This window comes from Temnothorax longispinosus, chromosome 10, assembly GCF_030848805.1.
Source record: "Temnothorax longispinosus isolate EJ_2023e chromosome 10, Tlon_JGU_v1, whole genome shotgun sequence".
Lineage (NCBI taxonomy): Eukaryota > Metazoa > Arthropoda > Insecta > Hymenoptera > Formicidae > Temnothorax > Temnothorax longispinosus.
In genome coordinates, this window is record NC_092367.1 from 14,545,567 (window position 1) to 14,551,805 (window position 6,239).

The following is a 6,239-nucleotide window of genomic DNA, read 5'->3' on the forward strand; positions in this document are numbered from 1 at the left end:
ACACATACAATTGAAATATTATTTAAAAATTCATATTAACTTTCCACGCATGAAAAGTTCACGCATACACTTTTCACGAAAACCGAAGTTCACCCCCCACCTCCCCCTGCTTTCGGGGGAGGTGCGGTAGTCCCGCCCTCGCTTACGTGTGTACTGTTTCTTTCTCTCTCTCTCTCTCTCTCTTTCTCTCACCGCTAATTCTGTGTATATTATTATACTATGTGATAGATTATATAAATTGGTATCTCGAAAACTGTGCATCGTAGTTTATAACGTTTCTGATTTTCTGAAGTTTCGCCAACAATGTTTATGTTATGACTTTGACGGGTATGACACTTTATGGTTGTTTACATTACTTGAGAGCTGTTTTGGTTTGTTTCGGGTGAAAAATGTATGCGCAGAGGCAGCAAGTTAAAAAAATTACTAAACTTTGGAGTCGCAAAAAATCCTTCTGGTATATGTGTTTCTTATCTAAAAGGAACCTATTCACAAAGTTTCACCTAAATCTGAGCATGGGCGTTTTCGGAAGTTTCGCCTAAATATTGCCTGTCCGGCGTAAAAGCTTTGTATCGGTATCTGCGTGCTTCAATTTCTATGTTTTATTCACTGTTTATATGTGAAGTTTATATAGAAATTAAGAAATAAATACCACTCAATTTTCTAATCTTCTAGATCAAATATCTGTTTGACTTAATGTTGCTTTGAAGACTGACGGTTATAAATGAATGCTTGTTCTACATATATGTTATGATGGTCAAAGCCCGAAACGCGGACAATCCTAGGATTGACCAATCAATTCAGCCAAACGGCCAAGCGTCTTGGTCAAAGTTTTGTGATTTGCTGATATGTGTATAAGTACACAATACAGTACACAAATAGGTGGGGAAGTTTCACAGGCGGAGCCCCTCTTCCGTATAAAAGAAACTAATCTATCTCCCAATCTATTTCTAGAACCTAGTTTAATCAAGACGCTTGGACACTCCGCAGACTTGGCCAGTCAATACTAGGAATGTCGCGTTTCCGGAGTTTTGATTATAACATATTCGATTATGATCATAACATACACAGTACAAAAATTTGTGTTAAATATAACATAAATCACATGTCCCAAACGGTCCACTCAAATTTTTGTGTTAAGGAGGTTCTACAGATAATGGATGTATCTAAAAATTGGAAAAAACTTCATGGACGTATAAATTGAGATCCGAGAAAAGTGCTCGAAAAATTTTAGCATCGGTTACCGTGTAAAAATGTGCAAAAATGAATTTTGAAATCACAGTTTTTACATGAGCTCTTATGGCAGAGGGGTTCCTGGAGACAGGAAACGAGATATTAATTATATGAAGGCGGCCTACCAGAGATTCAAAAAACGGAGCTCTTATAAATCGTAATCTAAGCTTTTCAAAAATATCGAGAAAAACAAGGGTTATCGCGTAAAATTTTGTGATATTGGTTATTGAAACAGGCCATATCACAGTTCACGTAGCGTGCTTCGAATAACAAGGGAGATTTGGCAATGTCGCAGCGACTGCACCCGCGCAAAAAGTGTACAGCCAGTACAGCACCACAGTATGACAGCACCTCAAACTTAAGCACCTAACGTTTACGAGCGCTTACGGAGAAGTACTCGCTCTAGAATTATGTGAAATTGTGAAATAACCACGGTCATATGAGCAGAACTGTCAAGTTCGCGACGTTACCACATTTTCTTCCATTATAAGCCGCCAGAGTCAAAGGAGCACTTACACGATATTTTTAATTATTCCTCGCTTCGACTAATATGGGTATGATATAAGCTCTAACGTCATCAAAATTCGCGAAAATATTTTATGAATACTTAGAATCGATGAATTTGAAGATTTTCTCTTCATCTCTCAACTGACTAGAGAGTACCTGTAGAACCTCCTTAATTTAACATAATGTAAATATGTCAAATTATGACACAAATATTATGTCCATAATTTAACACAAAATAAAGAAAAGTTTGATGATATGTGAACAAAAATTTTAAATTAAAATAAAATAAAATAAAATAAGTTATTAAATTAAATTAAATTAAATTAAATCAAAACCGGTTTTCCTAAATTAACGATAAAATTCACATTAATAGAATCTATTCATGTAATTTATGTAACAATGGACTTTAATCTACACGTGGGATTGCAATTTCTTCAATTTATTCTCCTTTAATTATGAAGATATTCAGCGATTGGCAATGAGATAACATGTTGTTTTTGTTTTAAAAAAGATAATTATGTAAAAGACCTATTGCATTTAAGAATAGATTTAATGCGTTTTTTTTGCTTTGTAATGTTTTTCCACTTCTTCTTTTTTCCTTCCTTAATAAAAAAAAAGTCATAAAAACGCATGAAGTGGTTGGGAATCGTGCTCTTATTTTCCGCGTATATATGTGATTGGCAGTTGAGGATGCTGTCGATAATGTCGATGGTGATCGAGATCGTGACGAGTTCTGCGAGTTCTCGTGTGTAACAGTTCGCGTCGTGTCTAATACATATTATTTATATATTTTATTCATATATATATAATAAATATAAATATATATAATTCATATTACCTACTTATTGTACAGTACGTATTATTTATTAAAATTTATTTATTACATAATACATATTATAAATTATATAATACATATGTACAAGTATGCATATATCAATAGATATGTATGTACGTACACCGGCAGAAATGGTGTCTCTCGGCGGCAAAGGTTACGTATACAAGCACACGCATACCTAACCGCCGCGCGCCGCTCCGTGATACACTATTTATGCCGATGCATGTATGTACATAAGTATTACACAATTAAAAATTATGTAATACAAATTTGTTGCTATTGTTAATTCTGATTTTAATTAAGTGAAAAATTTGACAGCTCAATATCAAACATTATCATGAGGTTATTATGGTTATGTGAAGAAGCTCTCAACATGTAGTGATTTACAAAAAAGAAATAAAGGGGAAGAAAATTTCAAAGAAATAGGAGAGAGTGTCGTTATACTACGTATATTTACGAGGGTAAAATCACTATACAGATAATTTTTTTGTGGTAAGAAGATCATTATGTATATATGTATATATATGTATAATATACATTGTATATACATATCTATGCAGATAATTATATAGGGGAACGGGGGGTATCCCCGGTCAGTGGATAGCCCCGGGCATTATTGAAATTCAAGTATACCGCGTATCTATGGCCATTGTTTAAACATTCTAATATTGCCCTTCTGCGTATCTCGACATATGCAGAATGTTTAAACAAGGGCCATAGATACGCGGTATATTCGATTTTTAATAATGCCCGGGGCTACCCCCGTTCCCTTGTGTTATTAAGTATAAAACAGTTAGGGCCAAAGCACATGACATGGCGTAGCGATCTACGACAATCGTAGTCGTGGACGTAAGTAACGCACAAGCTTTGGCGTAGTGCGTTATGTCGTATGGCGAGTGATGGCGAGGTATGAGCAAGCTGCCAAAACCAAAGGTGAGTACTATCCTGATAATTTCTAAATAAATTAAAAATAATCGTCAAATTTAGATGTTAAAAGTAAAATTTTTACTAATTAGGCTGTAACAACCTAATTATGCTGTAATGATCTATTTTTGTGCTTATATGTTAAATGACAAACAATGGTAATTTTAGGTTAACAGCAATTTTTCTTTATATAAAAATGCTTTAAAGAACGCTTTTTTTCTTCGCTTGCTCCTTGCTAATTTATGAATTTTTTTTAGATTATTGTTTAAATAAAATTGTACATGGTAAATGGTAATTTTTAGGTTAGCGGCATTTACGGATCAACGCCCGATGTACTGACGATACTCGACGTCGCGCTGCTACCCTTACCAGAATCGTTATTGCCTATACGCGCGCTGGAAGAACGATACACCATTGCAGCACGCCGCATTGCTGCGGAAACGTGCGGATGCTCAAAAGAGAAAGAGAGGGAGACGAAGAGGCGAAAAGGAAGAGAAAAAAGGAAAATTACGCTCGGCGAAGCGCTAAGCGCTAAGAGTTCTTCGCCTTCGTTGCGGCTCCTCTCATCTCACGTGCCGCGGTTCGTCAGAGTGACTTTGATCGAACTCCGATTAGCTTGATCAACGATGTAGTTCGACCGTCGCGTTATGCTAGAAATTTTCCAGTGAGCAATTCTCGACGATACGATTCGTCGTCCTTGATCTATAATCTTCCTTTCCACGTGTCATACGGCGGGGGATTAATTAGTCTATCTGTGTTAATGAGGTAGTACAAGTATTGCTTGGTAAGCTTAATGACTGGATTAAGTTGATCGGAGTTTGCTCACCCTCGATCCCTATGGGTGAGAAAAGTAATGTCGTCGATCGCGAAAATAAAGGAAATGTTATTGCAAAAATCAAGAATAATTCTGCATAAAGATATCTGCTCTCTAATATTGTTTGAAGATGTGTTGTGTAATGTATAACATTGTTATGACTATAACTTCATTGATTATAACTTGCTCTTTTGTTGTAGATATATAAACTGCATAAGTTTAGAGTTACAAAACTGGTCGATTAAAATAATTACATTCTAAGGATGTATGATTATTTATTTATGGCAAAGTTTACGTTAGTAAGAAATAATTTTATTTTTACGATGCGTATTACAATAATAATCTTGTTTTTTACAGATCGAATTGAACATAGATAAGTTATTTATGTTTACACTTAAGTTTAATTATCTGCATGTACACCTCTACGGATAAAGTCGTACTGCCACGCCAATTCTCCAGTTGGAGAGACAAAGTATTCGCATAATGTGTTTCGTTGAAAAACCCAAATGTCTTCAAAGTACTACTGGGAAGATTAATAGTTCCTTTCAGTAGATTTAACTGCTCATTATTTAAATTTAATCTTATCTGAGAATTACTAAAAATTCCCCCATCGCTGTTTCCTACAATAAATCAGATACATATTTTATTTTTAACGTATTTAGTTATAATAAAGTATAAATAATTATATTTTTGTAAGGCTTACCTCCATAAGCCCGTATATCAACTAAGGTAAATCTGTATAAATGATCTGCCACTGCCATTAAAACGATACTATAATATTTTTTATAATTGTAAAATAAAGTCCCAGAATTTGGAGGACACTTTAGCCTTATGTGTTTTCCATCTACCGAGCCAACGCAATTAGGAAGATTCCACCTATTCCAATAACCGTCTGCACATTTTTTCCAGTCTTCCTCAACAGGAGAAGCAAGATATATCGGTTGTAATACTTTAATCAATACTAGACCAACTTCCTTTATTATATTTCTAACAGTGGATTCACCGACTCGAAATGCCATCGCTATCGATAATGGCAAATCACCTGTAGCAAGATACCTACAAAAATACATTAAATTTATATTGTGTACATAACAAATTATTCTCTTTTAAGACAAAAGTGCAATATCAAATATTATTTTAAGATCGTATACATTGAAATTATTACCTGAGAGCTATTATGAGTCTATGTTCTGGAACAAGAGCACGTTTACTGGTTTTCCTTAAATGTGGTGCTATTAATTCCAGAAGCTTCATAAAGTGTTCAAGTGTCATTCTGGTATAGCGGTAAAACATTTTACTATCATTTTTTAATTCTTGAAATAAATTTTTATAATCCCCATGTCGTGCTCTAATTTGATTTATAGGTCTAGTATGCCATCGCCTATCTTTTAGCAGCCATCTTTTTTGTTTCTTTTTACGCATTAGCAAATTATATGTATACATCAATTAAGTACTAATAATAAGAAATAGTTTTTATTTTTCATCTTGTTTTTCACTTCTAGAAGCACAAAAAGATATCACTTAATTTATTTATAGAAATTATCAGAATATGTACTCACCGTAGCCCAGGTAGCCAGTCGTCCTGGGGATAGGAGTCAAAGACAGGTCCTGGCATCCAATACGATGACCATGTTACAATTTTCCTTTGCGAAGATGATTATAATGGCAGAAGGCACACATTCTATACGTACTTATCAGGTTGTCATACAACTGGATTTGTATAAGAAAATAATCGAATAATACACCCGGTGAGGTGTGCGTAAGCTTGCTTATTGACCGGCCGACTAGCTTGATCGTTTCCTTGCTTACGTGCTTCATAATCGACTTGATCTTCTTTTGAGCATCCGCACGTTTCCGCAGCAATGCGGCGTGCTGCAATGGTGTATCGTTCTTCCTGCGCGCGTATAGGCAATAACGATTCTGGTAAGT

At 34.9% G+C, this 6,239-nt stretch overlaps 1 long non-coding RNA gene and 1 pseudogene across 1 annotated transcript; one reads left to right on the top strand and one right to left on the bottom strand.

The window, feature by feature from the left end:
* Positions 1 to 2,262: 2,262 nt before the first annotated feature.
* LOC139820564 (uncharacterized) lies at positions 2,263 to 4,185 on the top strand. The gene is made up of 3 exons (XR_011734017.1): positions 2,263 to 2,589; positions 2,891 to 3,505; positions 3,799 to 4,185. It is a non-coding gene; the product is annotated as an uncharacterized lncRNA (long non-coding RNA).
* Positions 4,186 to 4,687: 502 nt separating this feature from the next.
* On the bottom strand, positions 4,688 to 6,239 carry LOC139820563 (putative nuclease HARBI1; annotated as a pseudogene).